This window comes from Myotis brandtii, unplaced genomic scaffold, assembly GCF_000412655.1.
Source record: "Myotis brandtii unplaced genomic scaffold, ASM41265v1 scaffold51, whole genome shotgun sequence".
Lineage (NCBI taxonomy): Eukaryota > Metazoa > Chordata > Mammalia > Chiroptera > Vespertilionidae > Myotis > Myotis brandtii.
Window position 1 is genome coordinate 3,959,347 of NW_005369442.1, and position 20,126 is coordinate 3,979,472.

Consider the following 20,126-nt stretch of genomic DNA (forward strand, 5'->3'; position numbering starts at 1 on the left):
CAGCTCCTGCATTGACCATCTGCCCCCTGGTGGTCAGTGTGCATCATAGTGACTGAAGATTCAGGCTGAAATGGCTCTCAAACATCCCCTGAGGGGTCCCAGATTGCAAGAGGATGCAGGTCAGGCCAAGGGACCCCACTGGTGGATGATTGGGGCCAGGGAGGAATGCAGGAGTTTGGCTAGCCGGGATGGACCATGGGAGGGCTCCAGGGTGTGTCCGGCCTGTCTCACTCAGTCCTGAATGGCCGGACCCCAGCAGCAAGCTAATGTACCAGTCAGAGCATCTGCACCCTGGTGGTCAGTGCACATGATAGTGAGCAGTTGAGTGGCCTTAGCATATCATTAGCATATTATGCTTTGATTGGTTGAATGGCCAACTGGATGACCAGACACTTAGCATATTAGGCTTTTATTATATAGGATAACTTGTCTGCCCTCACTATGCAGTCAGTTCCATGTTGCAGTTGAAAAAATCCTATCTAATAAAGAGGGAATATGCTAATTGACCCTCATGTTGTCGCAAAGATGGTGGCACCCACAGCCAATAAGGAGGAAATATGCTAATTGACTGCCCGCTCTCAAAGATGGCAGCACCCACAGCCAATAAGAAGGGAATATGCTAATTGACTGGCCCGCCCTCAAAGATGGCAGTGCCCACAGCCACAAGATGGCAGCGCCCAGTCTCTTCAGCCCCGCCAGTATGGCAGGTGCGGCAAGGCCAGGCGGGCCCGGCCACTCCATGCACCTGCCTCAGGAGTCCCCCAGTCCCCTCACCCCCCCAGCCTCCCAGGGCCAGCCCAAGGCGCAGGCAGGCCTCGCATGGCAGCTGCCCAGCCGCCCAGGGTCGCCCGAGGCTCAGGTAATCAGGGCCAGCTGAGGCTTGTGCTGTGAGCAGTGGCAGCAGCAGAGGTGTGATAGGGCATTGCCTTCCCCTGATTGACGGGTTTCCTCCTGCCCCTGAGGGCTCTGGACTATGAGAGGGGGGAGGCCGGCCTGAGGGACCCCCCCTCCAGTGCATGAATTTTCATGCACCGGGCCTCTAGTATATACATATTTTCTTTCTTGGAACTTAGGTATTCTGAGTATTATGGGAGTTCTTATTTCCTGCCACAAGAGCCATCCTCAGTGTCTCCTGTATAGGTCATCCTTAGCCCATGGCTGAAGTTTCCTGCCCTTTTTATAAGACACCATCTTCAGAGTCAAGCTTGAAGGACCATAAGGTACTCCTGTGGTTAGGAGTAAGCCAAGGTGATGCTGACAGCACATGTATTGCTTGAATTTATTTGATTCTAAAGCCATTCATAACCCTTGTGCAGTTGTCTTAGTTGTGACCACTCAAGGGTATGTCTTCTACTAGAGAGTCCTCGCTGTCTGAACAGCTTCCTCACTAGAATCTTTTTCTCAAACAAGAGGGGCATTATGTGCTAGTGCTTTTCAATGTGGCTTGTTGTTACTTGGCTAGTTTAATTGGAATCTGCACTTTAGAATCTATCCTTTAAAAAAAATGAATTTCTTCCTTCCTCCAAACATTTAAAGATAATCAGGCAAAACAAATGGACCAATAATGATAATTAATTTATAACAGGTTCTTGCCAGAAAAGGAAAGGCTATTAAGGATCACAAACAATTTATTAATTCTATTTTTTATTTTCTGGGGAATCATTCCCTGATATTTTTAAGTAAGTTAGGTATCATTTTTAAAAAATGAATTTCTTCCTTCCTCCAAACATTTAAAGATAATCAGGCAAAACAAATGGACCAATAATGATAATTAATTTATAACAGGTTCTTGCCAGAAAAGGAAAGGCTATTAAGGATCACAAACAATTTATTAATTCTATTTTTTATTTTCTGGGGAATCATTCCCTGATATTTTTAAGTAAGTTAGGTATCATGGCCATTAGTCAGGTGAAGAGCAAAAATAGCCTAATAATTCAAGCTTTTAACAGGTACACTTTATAGTTAATGAAAATATTTTTCATTGTTCAGAACACTTTTTTTGAATATCCACTATTTATGTAGTATTGTGGAAGTTGCTGAGAATTGTTCTAGATGAAAATAAAATTTGAGTTTTCAAAAACTTAGAGTGATGAGAGAAAACACTATAGTTGGTGAGATATAAAGCATTATATGTGTAGAATAGCAAATATATGGAGCTTTAGTTTACATTACCTCTATTTGTAATCCAGAGCAAACATAATTCCACTTGTCTTTGCTCCTGCTTCAAACAGTGAAGATACTAATGGGTCAGTAAAAGTTAGCTCTTTTATTTTAGTATTACAAAATTGCTCTCTCTGTGTTTTTTTGGTTTGGGAGCCAAATCCACTTTGCTTAGGTAGACAGCTGCTACTCTTAAGAGTACCAAAAAACAATGAAGCAACTGGATTCTAAACCTAGTACAGTTCAACCTGGAATAACACATTTTGAAAAAAAAAACTATTTGAGAAGAGAAATATGAAAATATCTGGAAAGTTTCAAACAAGATCTAATAAGGGAAGATGGCAGAAAAAAATTAGCTATAAGGTATAGAGGTAAGGTAGAAAGGAAGACCCTTCTGATCCTAATGTTTTCTTTGCTTGTAAAGGCAGCATTATTAAGTGAAGCCATAGTGATGACCAGAATGGAATTTTACCTTTTGAAAATATGTTTTATTGATTTTTAGAGAGGAAGGGAGAGGGATACAGAGACAAAAACATCAATGAGACATGGCCCCTAATGGGAATTGAACCTCCAACCTGAGCTTGTGCCCTGAGGAGGAATCAAACTGGGACCTCTTGTTTCCTGGGTTGATGCTCAACTGCTGAACCAAACTGGCCAGGCCAGAGTGATATTTTAAAACATTAGTTCCATACTAGTTATTGCTTTTATGAAGTGAAACATACTTCTTGGTTTGAGTTCAGTTTTTTAATTTGTTGTTATGTACTAGTAGCTCTGTATATAATGATTTTCAGATATATTGATTCAAAAGCAGTTGCTTAATTTGGTGCATTTGATACATAGCCTGACGTTGAACTAGAAAAGCAGTTCATTCTAGGAAAATCCTTTTGTAGGTGGAAAGCTAGTTTATTTTAAAATGATCTCTAGGTAAGGATTAGGTTTTCAAGGATATGGAGAGATACAGTTATCTCAGCTTAATCAGAATTGGCATTTTTCACCGTATACTTAATCATGCCTTGTTTTAAGGGAGCACAATGACAAGGAAGAGACAATGGGGTATACGACTGAGACTTAAGACTTGAGTACAAAGATCTGTCTCGATGATTACCATTTGTATGATTTGGAAAAAAAAACATTTGATACCTGTGATAGTTTGATTGGAAAATGTTCCAATTCTCCATTCTATCCATGTGACTCTGCAGCTCCTCCAATTAAGAAAATATGTCTACCATTATTTCTTCAAACAGGTTCTCTGTCCCTTGCTGGTACTCCCATAGATCCAGAGACATGGAAGCATGCAACAAACTGACAAATCTCAGAGGGAAGGGGGTGGGCAGGAAAAGATTAATCAAAGAACTTATATGCATATATGCATAACCCATAGACACAGACAATAGTGAGATGAAGACCTGGGGCAGGGGGCAGGAGTACTGTTGTGGGGGACAATGGCGGGAAATGGGGACATCTGTAATACTTTTAACAATAAAGATATATTAAAAAAAGAAAAGTGGGTGAAAAAGAAAGAAAAGGAGAAGGTGTCTGTTTTCTCATCCCTTGACTCTGAATTTGGCCTTGAAACTGCTTTGCCAACAGAATGAAGTGCCAAGAGAATGAGTGGCTATGTGGCACTTCAGAGCCTAGACCTCTCACCACCGGTGAAGAGACCATGTGTAGGAGAGGGGTTCCCAGCTGATGAGTGGCCATTTCCTAGGACCAGAGTCTCCTGGTTGACCTTCAATGACAACAGATACTTGAGGGAGCCCTGAAGAGACCAGACATTCTCTCTGCTGGACCCAGCCTCATTATTGACTTGCAGAATTGTACAATAGAGAAAGGATTAATTTGTTTTAAACCAAGTCAATTTAGTGAATCTCTGAGATTCACTTATCCCATCTGTAAAATGGAGATGATTATGCTTGTCTTGGAAGGTTGTTATTGGGACTACATGATGAGAAATGTTACAAGCCTATTACCATGGCTGGCACATAGCATGTGTCTAATTAATGTCACTTTCTTATGCCCCTTTTATGAGCTCCACCCCCCTTTTTACCCCTTTCCTCCATACAGCATCTCCCCTTGAGTCAAGAAAGCAAATAGCCAATCTTTTGCATAATCCACTGCCACCTAGATGGCTTAGGTGCTGTGACTAGGTAATTAAAAATGATGAATGCTGAGCTCACATTAAAATAACAGGCATAGTGAGTGCACCAGAACACATTTTGTTAAGCTGTTTGACCCACGTGCTTTCTCATTGGCTACAGACCAAATACTGAGTGAGGTTGACTGACATTCTCTGCAGGACTCAGAGAGGGATGATGCTGGAGGGGCTGGTTTCATTAAATGTCACCGATTCGCATTTGGTGTTTCTAAATCAGTTAATTATTGAAATTTGTTTCATAGCACTGCTTTCATTAATTTGCAAGTATTATATGTTTGAGCTAACTTGGGTATATTTTGAAAGTGAATTAACATTAATTGATTCTATCAATAATTGTGTCTTGAGACCCCAATATGTATTATGGCTAGAGATACATTATAGACATAGAACATTTCTTAGGAAACTGTTCCTAAATCTCTTTCCAAATGCAAATCTCTTCATCTGGGATCAAGTTTTTCCTTGGAAAGAAAAGACTGAAGTTCATTCATTCAACATTGACTCAGTCTGGTTTTTAGATCTGTTAAAACCATATAACTAGAGTTGAAAGTAACTGGGTCTAGTCTTCTTGGGACTAAATTACACTGAGATTGAATAGCGCCTCCTGGGCTGAATACTATGCATTGTCCAATGACTTCATTATACTTATATCTGCTGTTAGATAATTCATGTGCCTGCACTGCCTGCTGTTTGGAATTTTCTCAGATGCCCAGAATTTCTGATTTATTTTTATTCATTTATTTCTATAGTCATCCATTTAATCATTCATCACCTTATCAAACATATGCACCTTTGATGTGTCAGACATGTGGTCCTTGTTGTACAGGAAATTCTAGTGTAGTGAATTGAGGCAGACATGTAAGAAATAACTAGAACGAACTGTTTTATCATCTGGAAGTTTTACACATTACCTGAGGGCAGAGACATCTCCCCTGCCTGAGAAAAGTTATCATCACTCCAGGAAACTAACTTTACAGCCTCTTCTTTATTATTTCTATATCCCAATCCTGGAATTTTCTATGTTTCAGTATAGTGCCTGGGGTTCCTGAATGTACCACCCCAGGAAACTAACTTTACAGCATCTTCTTTATTATTTCTATATCCAATCCTGGAATTTTCTCTGTTTCAGTATAGTGCCTGGGGTTCCTGAATGTACCACTTCTGTCCCCGGGAGGCTGTGATGGCTGTAAAGGTATAAAACACTTGGCCAGACTTATAAAGATGACACATATACAACAACAGATTGTGTTACTTCCATTTTATAAGAAACTCTCTCAGTTATATTTATATTTAATTACAGGTGACATTTATGGAAAAGTGATCTTCATCGTAAGACCAGTATTAGTATTTAGGAAGTGCTTATTGCTCTGCCTATAGGAAATTAATAACTGTATGAATTTGCCCTGGCTGACATTACACAGTATCACAGACTAGAAAGCTTAAACAATAGAAATTTATTTTCTCACCATTCTGGAGGTTAGAAGTTTATCAATGCATTAGCAGTGTTGGTTTTGCCTGAGGCCTCTCTCCTTGGCTTATAGATGGCTGACTTCTCCCTGTGTTTTTACCTGGTCTTCTCTGTGTGTATATGAACTAATTATGTTTTCTCTTTTTATAAGGACATCAATCATATTGGATTAGGGCCCAGCCTAATTACCTTTCACCTAATTACCTATCTTTAATTACAGCTACATTTTGAAGTACGAGGGACTAAGACTTCAGCATATGAGTTTGGGGGAAATATACAACTGAGTACATATCAGTAGTTTTCACCAAAGTATTCATTAAAATCTGAACATTCACATGTAACAAATAAACTGCCATTTTACTTCTTAACATGGCTCATAAAATGCATCCAACTCAAAGAAAAAGGACCTGCTGATTTGATGTGTCTTTATGTACAAGCTTGAGTGGCTCAAGTGTGAAGGAGAAAGGAATCTGAAGTTTTGGAGAACATCAGAAACAGTATAAAAGCCTTCCGCATATTCATTTCTCTTTTTTTAGTCCAAAAAGAAAAATTATGGCATATGATTTAAAAATAATTACCTAAAGAATTTTTCTTTTTTGAGTTGGCAATTAGCCAATTTTTTCTTTGTATGCTGTCAAGAGCATTTTATCTTCTCTTTGCTTTATGAACTCTCATTTTGATTTCTGTTCTAGCAATGCATCCATTAACTAATGGTATTTCTCTTTGCCTGTGTTATGTGTGTGTGTCTATGTATGTGTGTGTGTGTGTGTGTGTGTGTGTGTGTGTGTGTGTATGAGAGAGAGAGAGAGAGAGAGAATAGCAGGAAAGAAAGCACATTTGCTTTAGACCAACACATGCCAACTCTTGTTCTCAATCTGGAAACTTAGAGAGAGTCTTATCTAAGAGAAAAAAGGAGGACTTTTATTGAATTCATACATAAGATCAATAATATTTGTTTCATGCTCTTTTAAAATTTGAAATTATATTAACATTAATAACATTTGGAAGAAACCAGCAGCACTCAGTCAAAGGCAATGTTAATGCATATAAAATGATCTTGTGTAAAGAATTAGTTACGTCTTATTTCACATTTAGTGAAGCTATTTTTTTAGGTTTGGGCATGCATAAACATGTTACAGATGTACATGACCACTCTTGAAACTTACCTATGATTATTATTTCAATTTTTTAAACAAAAGGGGCATCATAGAGGAGATGTCTTAGAATCAACTCAAATTGGATGTTGAAAAGCATGTACCTTCTTTTGATAACCATATTCCCAATCTATTAAACTTTCTTTCTGTTGTTCATCCCTCCACATAGCCTTGTGGATTCAAACCTCTTTCTCTTCATACATATTGCATTGGGTCATCTGGTGTCTTGGAATCACAAAATGGTCCTGACCTCTATCTGGGTCTTAGTTGTTTTAGGCAAGTTATCATAATTTTACTGGCATTTCATTCAGCTACTGTTACCAACACTGAAATGAAGAGATCCCTCCAAATGGCTCCAGTAATTCCCACATCTTGTAGCATCACTGATACTGGTTCTTCATTGCCTTCAAGGAGTTTTCCTATGAAAAGAAACAGCATTATATACTTCAAAATACATTTCATACCATAACTTACCATTACAATAATTATACTGTTAATTTAAGGTAGATTTTCTAACATTATATCTCTTCTTACAGTAGATTCACAGAATCCTGGTCAGGCTCCTGGCTTTGGCAAACCTAACAGAATTTCCATGGGCTCAGAGCTACTCCATTGGTTTTTACCTTTCTCTTTTATGTTAAGGATACCAGCTGTTGAATTCATTAGTGCAATAGGCTCAATGGGGTTAAAACCAAAAGTGCTGGTGCCATTTTCTCTTTATCTCTATAGAAACAAAAATTTTAGGAAAGATGGCTTGAGAAAATTGGATTACTGCCACCTTATATAGGGGTAGAAGAATGAAAGAATGCCATTTGGTGGATTATATTTATTTAAATATCTTAGACAAATTTAGGAAGAGACAAATCTTTGATCTGGTCTCCATAATTGGATTTATTTGATAGAAATTGGTATAGTTAAAATTTCATTAATTTAGTACCTTAATTTTTTGCATAGGAATATGTGCACTTATAGCATGGGCATTAACTGAATGCAAAACATCAAAGTTTCAAGAGCACGGAAGGACTGATAAAATGCTCAGGAGGGGTCTGTTGATTTTAATGACTGTATAATGCAAAAGACAATTGAGGCTCACTGTTTGGTTCAAGGAAGTAGGTCAAGGCTAGAATACATGGCTCAATATCTACATTTCTTTGCCTTCAACTCTCTCTAGTCTTGGCCAATATTCCCTTGGGCTAATAATCTACTTCCATTTTTGTCTTCCTTCAGTCTATTCTCCTTCATTCTTACCACAGTAGCTAGGTTGATATTTCTAAAAGTTAAGTAGTATCACATAATTCCCTTGCTAGCTGCCATTTGCTACCCATTGCACATCCAGTGCAAAACTTCTTTCTTGCATGATCTCCTCCCTGCTAATTTGTGTAACTTCACCCAATTCATTCATGCCAAAGTTCACTACAACTTCTTTGGCCTCCTTTCAGCTCCTAGAACAGACCATATTCTTTTTAGCCTGAGGATCTTTGGACACAGTGTTTCCTCTGCCAAGAAATATTTTTTACTGCCTATTTTTTGTTTGTTTTGTGTCATAGTTTTGAATTCAGCTAAAGTGTCACCTTCGCAAAAAGGCTGTCTCTAGCCTCTAAACAAGTGAGGAAGGTAGATCTCCCTCATTTTGTTCTATCCAAGCATTCTGGTGTTTTATAGCTGATCACTACTTATAGTTATTTCCTTTATGCATTAGTTTTTAGTCTGCCTGCAAGTTTTATGAAAGCAGAGTCCTTGTCCTCCTGTTTCCCATTGCACCCCAGTGCTGATGACAGTGCCATGAAATAAATAAACACTTGTTGGAGGAATGAATGAGATAATGTCATTCAGTCTAGGGTAAGACTATTTTATTTAAATTTATGCAGAGTATTAAAGGTGTGCCAATAGGGGAATTATCACCATATATAGGGTGTCCCCCCTCAAAATGTATACACACCTGAACATCTGATAGCGCAATTAATGTTTCTTTCTTTTCAGATTTTATCCATTGGAATTAATAATGGCAGCCAAAATGTGTATACATTTTTTTTGGACACCATATATTTGTTCTGATATGAGAAGGTTCAAAAGACATTGGGCTTGACTTAATCAATACCACTTGTGAACATCGTAGCATCCTCAACATTCTGCAATGAACAGAATCAGCAACCCTGTGGTGAGCTTCAGTGGCAGGGCTGCTCCTGGCAGCATTGGTAACAGCAGGAAATAGCACTTTAGCAACCTGAAGTTCTAAAGGATAAAACACCTACGTCCTGTAGAGTTGTGAAAAGAACCCATTTGATTAGAGTCAGTCTCTGGTGATCTTTAAAACTATCTGGATGGACATGAGCATAGGTGTGGCTAGAGGGCCCAGACCAAGAGATATTTTGCTTAAAAAATTATGACCTTGTTTTTTCAATGTAAAATAATGTACTTTAGAAACTATGTACTATCTGTGGGGATAAGTATTATCTAAGCATTGCATAAATATTTAGGATCCCAACATCTTCAGTTGATGCAGTTGTCTCTTACTATATAAAACTATTTTTTTTCACACAGGACAGTGAGAGATAAAGAGAAGTAACGGGTAACTTGAGTAAATGGAGCATAGGTCCTTTGGTAGGGGAACAACAATGTGCTACAGGAGCACATGGGATGGGTGTCTAGCCTGAAGAGTTAGCAACTCACTTTTTTGACTTACTGACAATTCAGTTGTTGCAGTTGTCTCTTACTATATAAAACTATTTTTTTTCAAACAGGACAGTGAGAGATAAAGAGAAGTAACAGGTAACTTGAGTAAATGGAGCATAGGTCCTTTGGTAGGGGAGCAACAATGTGCTACAGGAGCACATGGGATGGGTGTCTAGCCTGAAGAGTTAGCAACTCACTTTTTTGACTTACTGACAACAACCATTTAACCTACTCAGTATTTTATGGATCATGATATTGAGAAGGGCATTTCCGAGCAGTTCTGCTTCATGTGGAACTACATGAGGTGATGGGATGGCTGGAGGTCTAAATGACCTCACTCACATGCTGATAGTTGGTGCTCCCTGTCAGCTGGGAGCTCAGTGGCGGCTGTCAGCCATGAGCCTGAGTTTTCCAAGTGATTCTTTCCACAGGTCTGCTTATGCCTCCTCACAGCATGATGATTGGCTTTCCAAAAACAGCATTAAAATCAGTAAAGGTTGAAACTGTGTAGACCCTTAAAGATCTTGTAAGAGAAGTTATATAGCATCACTTTCTAACACATTTTATAGTTCAAAACAGATCACAGTAACTATCCATACTCAAGGAGAGAGGAAATAGATTCTACCTGTTGAGGGAGAAATGGCAAGACCATGTTTAAAGGAACATGTTGAATGGCAGATATTGCTGCAGCCACTTTTGGAATTTCTTTCTACAATGGTTTAAACCAGGGGTGGGCAAACTTTTTGACTCGAGGGCCACAATGGGTTCTTAAACTGGACCGGAGGGCCGGAACAAAAGCATGGATAGAGTGTTTGTGTGAAGTAATATAAATTCAAAGTAAAGATCATTACATAAAAGGGTACGGTCTTTTTTTTTTTAGTTTTATTCATTTCAAAAGGGCCGGATCCTTGCCCACGGCTGCTCTAGAGTGATGCTTTCTTAATGCAAATAACTCACCTGCATTGGCTTTAAGGTCTTCAGGTGTGACCATGACAACAAATCGGATTGCACGTTCATTTCGAAACATCTCGTAGGACGCAACTGGCTTTCCTCTCAATAATGCCCTTTCACATCCTCAAAGAAAGTTATGAAAAAATTATCTTTATCTTCTTTTATCTTCTCTTTCAACTCTGACCCTCCAGGAGTATTTTATTAAATCTTACTTGATAACTTAAATTAGTTCTTTTCTATGTTTGGAAGATGACCAATATCTTTAGTATCTTTTTAATCAGCATATTATATGGGATACTTGACTCTCAATAGGAATTGATAAATATTAAGCAAATGCCAAAGGACACAATCCCTCTCCAGTTTATGCTAATAAATTCATCCCACTGTCAATACGATGCCTTAAAATGAATAACATTGGTGTAGTTTTGGACCTGATTCTAGTACTTCTTCTCTGATCACCACCCTGTACTACCTTGGGTAAGTCACATATCTTTGGGTTTCAGTTTTCTTTTGTGTAAAGTAAATGCTTTTGACTTGATAATAGCAAAAACCCATTATAACCCTAAAATTATTTGTTGTTGTTTTTTCAGAGGAATTTGGTGTTAATCATTTCTGATAACTACTTAAAGAGTTTGTTTAGTAATTCAAGTTGGAAAGAAGTTACCTACTTCTTGTGTCTGTCTTAGTAAAATTACAGAAATATTCAAAATATCTCTTTTTCCATTAATATTTAGCAGTCGATGATTTCTAGCTAATGTTAAATTTACTAGAGAGTTTGGTTGTTGTTGTTTTTAATTGTTGATATTAAGTGTGAAACACATTGATGTTTCAAACTAAAAGTCAGATCCCTTGCTTTTGTTTGCTAGTTGAGTTTGAGTTTAGTCAAGGAAGCATTGTAATGGCATGTGCAGGTGATAGAAACTCTTAGAGTTTATAGGTCATTACAGTAGAAACACATTCATGTGAATGTCACACTGTTTATATCAGCCATTTGTTTTTGTCCTCATCCATGGATTTACTATGTGACGTTATTTAACAGTCATTGTATGATTTATTTCTCCCAGAAACCCTATGAGGTAGGTGATATTATCGTTGTTTTACAGATGAGGAAACAGAAGCATACTAAGACTTAGCAAGTTGCCCAAGGTCACATATCTTATACTTGGTAGAGCTGGGAATTAAATCTAGGTTGTTTTATTTTGTTTTGTTTTTAATTTCAGAGTATATTTATTAACCCAGGTGACATGCATTCCTTTCCAATTTTGAATTTTAATTTTTTTTTCAGAATTCTATATATAAATTCAATATGGTGATTCCAGGAATGAGGCTCTAACACTAGGGCACTAACTCTAATGCATCTTGGAGGTACTGAACCATTTGTGTAATGAATCCCAGGCTGACTGATGAGATAGACATCACGAGGTTTGGGGGCTTAATGGGCTTCATCTCCTACATGTTTAAGAACTTTGCCTTGTACATCTGTCATCCTTTCATAGTCCTGTTACAACATCATTATTCTACTTCTATTCCTACCCACTGCCTGGTCAGAGCTTTTCTTTATTTCAGTCTTTCATACTCAGTGTTGTTTCAAAGAAGAAGGATGATAAAATAACTTAACTCATATAAAAAAAACCACTGGTAACAGACTATTAAAAATAGTGCAAATTGCATAGGACTGCAGACATGTTTTATCTTGAAAATTTATCTGGGACATTTGCTTAACTAGAACAATTTTGCATATTCACTTCCATCTGCCTATGAAATATTCGCTTAGGTAAAACTGTTCCTTCTTCTGAATATTCAATGTTAACTTTTTCCCTTGACTCTTTAATAAATTCACATGTTTATTACAAACACAAATCAGGCATTTTAGGTACTATAAATATTAACCATTTATATGTGTATGTGGATAAAATCTTTTATTACATTTCTGAGTTTACTCTGCCATATTAACATACATTGAAACTGCCTATAATAACTCACCTAAAAGCAATTTCCAAAGCAGTGCAACCAATATACTTAATCATCTGTGGTGTTGTTTTGATGGTTTTCTGTGTCTCACAATGTGGCAGCCAGTGTAACATCCTTTAAAGGTGCTATTGATTGGAACTTTTTCTGGGGTGATTCATAGTCTGAAGACTGAGGTTTTAGTTTCTTATTTATCCCCTTTAGTTTATGTTTGTGACATGAAGTCACATTTGTCTTAGTTTTAGAGATGTAGTGGGGTTCAAATAAGATATTGCTTGTGAAGGTAATTTCACAATTGTCCAGCTTTCTTTGTATCTTTAACAGCTCCTCTAACCCCCGATCGTGAAACAAGAGCTGCTCTCGGTCAGGTCAAGGTTACTGAAGCTTGGATTCCTAGAAAAAGAGTTTCAGATTCTGCTTCCAGTTCTCTGATATAATCCACTTGCTATTGCCTTGACTTTCTCCTCTCTCTCCTCCTGTCTGTGCCCGGCATTCACCTGACCCTGTGCCAACACCTTGGATTGAACTGTCAACTGAATAGCTCTCGACTGTGTGGTTGAATAATCAAGTTTGGTTTGTTTTCGATGCTCCCCTTTGGCCCTATATTTTCTTTACCTTTAATTCTTGTAGGTTTGTCCCAAACCACCTATGCCCTGCATCTTAGAACCTGCTGAAATGCCAGGAACTGTTTATCTTAGAAAGAAGTGGACAAGCACTGTGTTTGGTGCTGGTGCTACAGAGACTGGAACTAGTCTCTGTACTGAAGAACTTGTTCTCCTATTGCAGTTGAAGGGAGAAGAAATATAGGCTTTTTTTTTGGACGTGATAAATGGGGTACAAGTCCATGCATGACTTTTCTGAGAGCACAGAATAAGGCCATGAAATTAAGCTTCACATTTAGAAAAGATTGTTTGAAAGACTTGTCACTTGAAATGATGGTTAATGATGTGAAGGCAGCAGCTAGGTAGGAAATATGTCTGAAAGGGAAGATGTTTTTGTTTTAAGGCAAATCATGGAGTACAGAAACAGCAAAGTGTTAAAGAAATACACGAATTTGCTAATTGCCAGAAAGTGCAATGTAATAGGCCCAAAAATGATGGTGAAGAAGACAGAGGTCAGATCATGAAAACTCTGATGCTATAGTAAAAACATGGGCTTATCCTATAGAAAAACCAGTGTTTGTAATACTTTGCTATTTCATCTACTTATATGCCAAATGACATCCATTTACTCTTATGCTAGAACTAGCACTATAATTTGGTTTTGAAGTCCCCACCACGTTCTCATTTCCTGGTTGGGTGATGTTGGGTCCACTCCAAATTTTGGCACATTATGCAGAACAGACTGGTAAGAACATCTCTTCTGTTTGACCAGAGCTGGCCACTTCTTCAGGCCTCTTTCCCTTGAATACTCAATACTGTTAGTGGTTACAATGGTATGTATGTGTTCAGGACATGGAATAGGGATGGCTGAGCTGGAAGAGATGGAAGGAAATAACTACCATATTTTTCCATGTATAAGACGCCCCCCACTTTTCCAACCTAAAATTAATAAATCAATATTTTAAACGTTTTTCTGGTTTTCCTCTTAAGGCCTTCTTCTTTTTTGGCATCCTAAGGAGTTGTTCTTCCTGTTTTCGCCACTGTCTGATCATACACTCAGTGGGAGGGGGTCCAAATTGTCTCCCTGCAGCTCTATTTCAATGTTCTTTTGCATAGCTGATTACATTCAGTTTGAATTTAGCAGGGTAAGACAATTGCTTACTGGTATTATCTTTTTTTTTATTTTTTTGACATCTTTATGGGCTCAGAATGCTCCAGTCCCTGTTGCATCTGTGTACTCTCCACCTCCACCTCCAATTACGGCATCAGCTCACATCAGTAATAATAAGGCTCGTGATTGGAGGAAGCCTGTTTGACAAAGTATGGCCAGCTATGCACCCACCCGGCTCCCTCCTCAGCTGATTTCCATGTATAAGACGCCCATCGATTTTCAGTCTAACGATTTTAGAAAAAAATAGTGTCTTATACACAGAAAAATATGGTATCCTCTAGCCAGCTGGAAAATAATTTTCACAGGAGAAGCAAAATCCCTAACACCTAGCTGGTGGTGTTTCTGTGGCTCTAAGCAAGTAAGAATCTTTTCAGCCATTTCCAAATTTCTTTCAGAATTGCAGGTTTGTTTTGTTTCAGGTGGCTAAGTATGGATAGATCATCAAAACTGTGTATTTTTTTTTATCCTGGTTCTATTCATCTTATAATTATTGCTAATTCTTCCAATGTTCTGACAATATTGGAATTATGTCTTATTTTATAATTATTTTCCTGGAATGTTAGGCGTATCCAGGATATCTACATAGGTCCTCTCTGAAATATTTCTCATCTAACTCAAGGGCAGTAATCTAACATTTATAGTAGCAATTCAGTTGCAAATCAGGTTTCCCATACAAGATTTATTTCCTTTGCATGTTAATTCTGTGAACTAGGTATTATAAGAATTTTCATCTTATGGATGATGAAAAAATTGAGCTGCTCTGGAACTAAATGAGTAGCCTAGTCCACACAGCAGGTTGACCTTTGACAAGAAGACTTCAGAGTCTGGAGTCTTTCTCTATATGTGCCATGTTGCCCCTCTTCACACAAACAGTACCTTTGGAAGATGAGTCTGGGAAGATGTTAACCTCCTCCCTTTGCTAATAAGGGAGCTGAAGCATGAGAGAAAACAAAATAGTGGGTGGGATTGCAACAAGAGACAAGCGCAGATCTTTTAACTTAACTTGCGAGCTGTCAACTTAACTTTATCCATGACTTTTTTATGCATAAATGTGTAGCTAGTTTGTTAACATACACATAACACTACTAGGTTTTATTACTGCTGGGCTAGCCATCTCTTTGCTAAGACTGGGGCACAGGAATGCAGTTTGCAGTGTCTTATCAGCCAGAATATGAATATGACCTCCTTATTCACAGAAGAAAAATGATAGCTATTTATCAGACTCGAATCTGTATATTCAAACTGTATTTTATCGGCAAGGTGCTTGTGATAAGCACCCAAAATACACAGGGTGGCACATTTAATGGCAGCAATTTGACCAATAATTCACATATATGAAGCTTCTAAAAAGCCTTAAATGGAAATGGTTTTGAAACTGTAATTATAAGCAGAGGCTTCCTTGGCTTTCAGTTCACCTTGGGGTCATCATTTTATCTTTTGAACATTCTCTCATATGGGTATTACTGCCAAATGGGCTTTCTTACCAGCTTTCCTGTTGAACTCTGGTGGGTCCAGAGTATGTCAGAAAAAATGTTTTAACTCGATCTTATTTCTGCATGGGCAGAAAAAGCTTTTAATCTGTGCAAGCTCACATTTTGTAAATGTAGCTTATAAAACTAGTTTCTTTAAGAGAAAAAGAAACAATTGCTTACTAAATATGAAAAAAAATTATATGGCTTAGATACAATTGACAGTTTCATGTCAACACACCCATCTCTGAAAAGTTCTTACTATTTATGGACACTGTGTCTCATCCCAGGTTCAATATGTAGGATCAATAAGTAGATGTCAGAATGTTGTGTACAATCATACTGAATGATCTTTTAAAAAAAGACCTAGCCCAGCCAGCATGGCTCTGTGATTGAGTGTCAACCTATGAACCAGGAGGTCATAGTTCGAGTCTGGTCAAGGCACATGCCTGGGTTTCAGACTTGATGCCCAATAGAGGTAGCCAATCAAAGATTCTCTCATGTCATTGGTGTGTCTATCTCTCTTTCCCTCTCCTTTTCTCTCTGAAATCAATGAAAATATTATTTAAAAAGACCTAGCAGAAATTCTAAATATTTAGAGCAGCGGTTCTCAACCTGTGGGTCGCGAACCCTTTGGTGGTTGAACAACCCTTTAACAGGGGTTGCCTAAGACCATCGGAAAACACATATATAATTACATATTGTTTTTGTGATTAATCACTATGCTTTAATTATGTTCAATTTGCAACAATGAAATTTGGGGTCACCCCAACATGAGGAACTGTATTAAAGGGTCGCAGCATTAGGAAGGTTGAGAACCACTGATTTAGAGAATCAAAATAATTATATTAATGCTTATGATCTTGATGTTGGGAGGTATACAATATAATGAGAGACCAATAAAGTATCATGATCTTTGGAGAACACATGCATGATATGTTGCAAACAAAGAATAATTCTACTTGTCCTGTTTCTTTGTTAGATACTATGTGGTATTGATCTTGATTTATTTATAAAGTATTTTTATATCATGGTTTCATATTTAGAATGTTTATTTTCAAGTTCCTATTGTTTTCTTTGTATATAAGAGCATTTCAAAAGGAAAGTGATACCAGCTGGCTTTGAATTTGAATTATTTTGTTGGAATCATTACATTGTCCCACTGGATGGTGTTTTTTAATTGAAGAAAAGATCTCTTTAATTGTGCTATCTTGGTTAATAATAAGAGACATAGAATCCTAGACTATTAGAACTGGTAGGGACTTTAGGAATTGTCTAATCACTAACAACAACTCATATAAAAATACATTTTATTATTTTTTTATTTTAATTTTTAAAATTTAATTCTTTATTGTTTAAAGTATTCCATATGTCTCCTTTTTCCCCCATTGACCTCTCCCTGGCTGCTCCCACCCCCCAGCACATGCCCTTACTCTCCTACTGTCTGGGTCCATTGGTTATGCTCATATGCATCCATACAAGTCCTTTGGTTGATCTCTTACTCCCCAACTCCTCTGTCTTCCCTCTTAGGTTGAATGGTCTGTTCGATGCTTCTATGACTCTGGCTCTATTTTTGTTCATCAGTTTATGTTGATCATTATATTCCACAAATGAGTGAGATCATGTGATATTTATCTTTCTCTGACTGGCTTATTTTGCTTAGCATAATGCTCTCCAGGTCCATCCATACTATTGCAAATGGTAAGAGTTCCTTCTTTTTTATAGCAGCGTAGTATTCCATTGTGTAGATGTACCAAAGTTTTTTAATCCACTCATCTGCTGGGCACTTAGGCTGTTTCCAAATCTTAGCTATTGTAAATTGTACTGCTGTGAACATAGAGGTGCATATATCCTTTCTGACTGGTATTTCTGTTTTCTTGGGATATATTCCTAGAAGTGGGATTACTGGGTCAAATGGGAGTTCCATTTTTAATTTTTTTGAGGAAACTCCATACTGTTTTACCAGTCTGCATTTCCACCAGCAGTGTACAAGTGTTCCTTTTTCTCCACACCCTTGCCAGCACTTGTTTATTGATATATTGATAATAGCCATTCTGACAGGTGTGTGATGCTACCTCATTGTCATTTTGATTTGCATCTCTCAGATGATTAGTGACTTTGAGCATGTTTTCATATGTCTCTTGGCCTTCCTTATGTCCTCTTTCTAAAGGTGTCTATTTAGGTCCTTTGCCCATTTTTTTATTGGATTGTTTATCTTCCTTTTTTATAAAGTTGTTATATGAGTTCCCTATAAATTTTGGAAATTAAATCTTTATCAGATATAACATTGGCAAATATGTTCTCCCATGCAGTGGGCTCTCTTGTTGTTTTGTTGATGATTTACTTTTCTGTACAGAAGCATTTTATTTTGATGTAGTACCATTTGTTTATTTTCTCCTTAGTTTTCACTGTCCTAGGAGATGCATTGGTAAAGATATTGCTATGACATATGTCTGACATTTTGCTCCCTATGGGGTCTTGTAGGATTTTTATGGTTTCCCATCTTACGTTTAAGTCCTTTATCCATCTTGAGTTTATTTTTGTGAGTGGTGTAAGTTGGTGGTCTAGTTTCATTTTTTTTTTGCAAGTATCTGTTTAATTTTCCCAACATCAATTATTGAAGAGATTGTCTTGACTCCATTGTATACTCTTGCCTCCTTTGTCAAATATTAATTTAGCATAGTGGCTTGAGTCAATTTCTGGGTGCTCTCTTCTGTTTCATTGGTCTATATGTCTGTTCTTATGGCAGTACCAGGCAGTTTTGAGACCAGTGGCTTTGTAATATAGCTTGATATCTGGTATTGTGATCCCTCCCACTTTGTTCTTCTTTCTCAGGATTGCTGTGGCTATTCAGGGTCTTTTTTTTATTCCATATGAATTTTTGGAGAGTTTGTTCTAGGTCTGTGAAATATGCTGTTGGTAATTTAATCGGGATTGCATTGAATCTATAGATTGCTTTGGGTAGTATGGACATTTTGATGTCGATTCCACCAACCCATGAACATGGCATATTCTTCCAATTTATTTACATCTTCCTCTATCTCTTTTTTAAATGTCCTGTGGTTTTCCAAGTACAGGTCTTTTACCTCCTTAGTTAAGTTTATCCCTAGGCATCTTAACTTTTATTTGTTGCAATGATAAATGGGATTGTATTTTTAGTTTCTCTTTCTGTGAGTTCATTGTTGGTGTATAAAAAAGTCATAGATTTCTGGGCATTAATATTATATTCTACATTGCTGAATTCATTTATTAAGTTTAATAATTTTTTCATAGAGTCTTTAGGGTTTGCTATGTACAGTATCATGTCATCTGCGAATAATGACAGTTTTACTTATTCTTTTCCAATTTGGATGCCTTTTATTTCTTCTTCTTGTCAGATCACTATGGCTAGCACTTCCAGTACTGTGTTGAACAGGAATAGTGAGAGTGGGCATCCCTGTCTTGTTCCTGTTCTTAGGGGAAATGGTTTTAGTTTTTGCCCATTGAGTATGATGTTGGCTGTAGGTTTGTCATATAAGGCTTTTATTATGTTGAGGTGTGATCCCTCTATTCGCACTTTGCTGAGAGTTTTTATCAGGAAAGGATGTTGGATGTTGTCAAATGCTTTTTCTGCATCAATTGATATGATTATATCATTTTCCCCCCTCTCAATTTGTTTATGTGATGTATCACATTTATTGATTTGCGGATATTGTACCATCCTTGCATCCCTAGAATAAATCCCACTTGGTCATGGTGTATGATCTTTCTAATGTATTGCTGGATCCGATTTGCTAGAATTTTTTTGAGGATTTTAGCATCTATGGTTCATCGGGGATATTGGTCTATAATTCTCTCTCTTTGTTGTGTCTTTATCTGGTTTTGGGATTAGGATAATGCTGGCTTCATATGAAGAGCTTGGAAGTGTGCCTTCCTCTTGATTTTTTTTTAATAGTCTGAGGATGACATATTTTAGTACTTCTTTGAAGGTTTGGTAAAACTCCTCTGTGAAGCCATCTGGACCAGGGCTTTTATTCGCAGGAAGTTTTTTTGATTACTGCTTTAATTTCCTCCATAGCTATCAGCCTATTCAGGTTTTTTATTCTTCCTGATTGAGTTTTGGAAGGTCATAGTTTTCTAGGAATATGTTCATTTCTTCTAGGTTGTCCAATTTGTTGGAGTAGATTTGCTTGTAGTATTTTTTTATAGTCCTTTGGTATGTCTGTGGGGTCGGTTGTTACTTCACCTCTTTCATTTCTGATTTTGTTTATTTGGGTCCTCTTTGTTTCTTGGTGAGCCTGGCTAGAGGTTCATCAATCTTATTTATCCTTTCAAAGAATCAGCTCTTGGTTTTATTGATCTTTTGTATTATTTTTTTT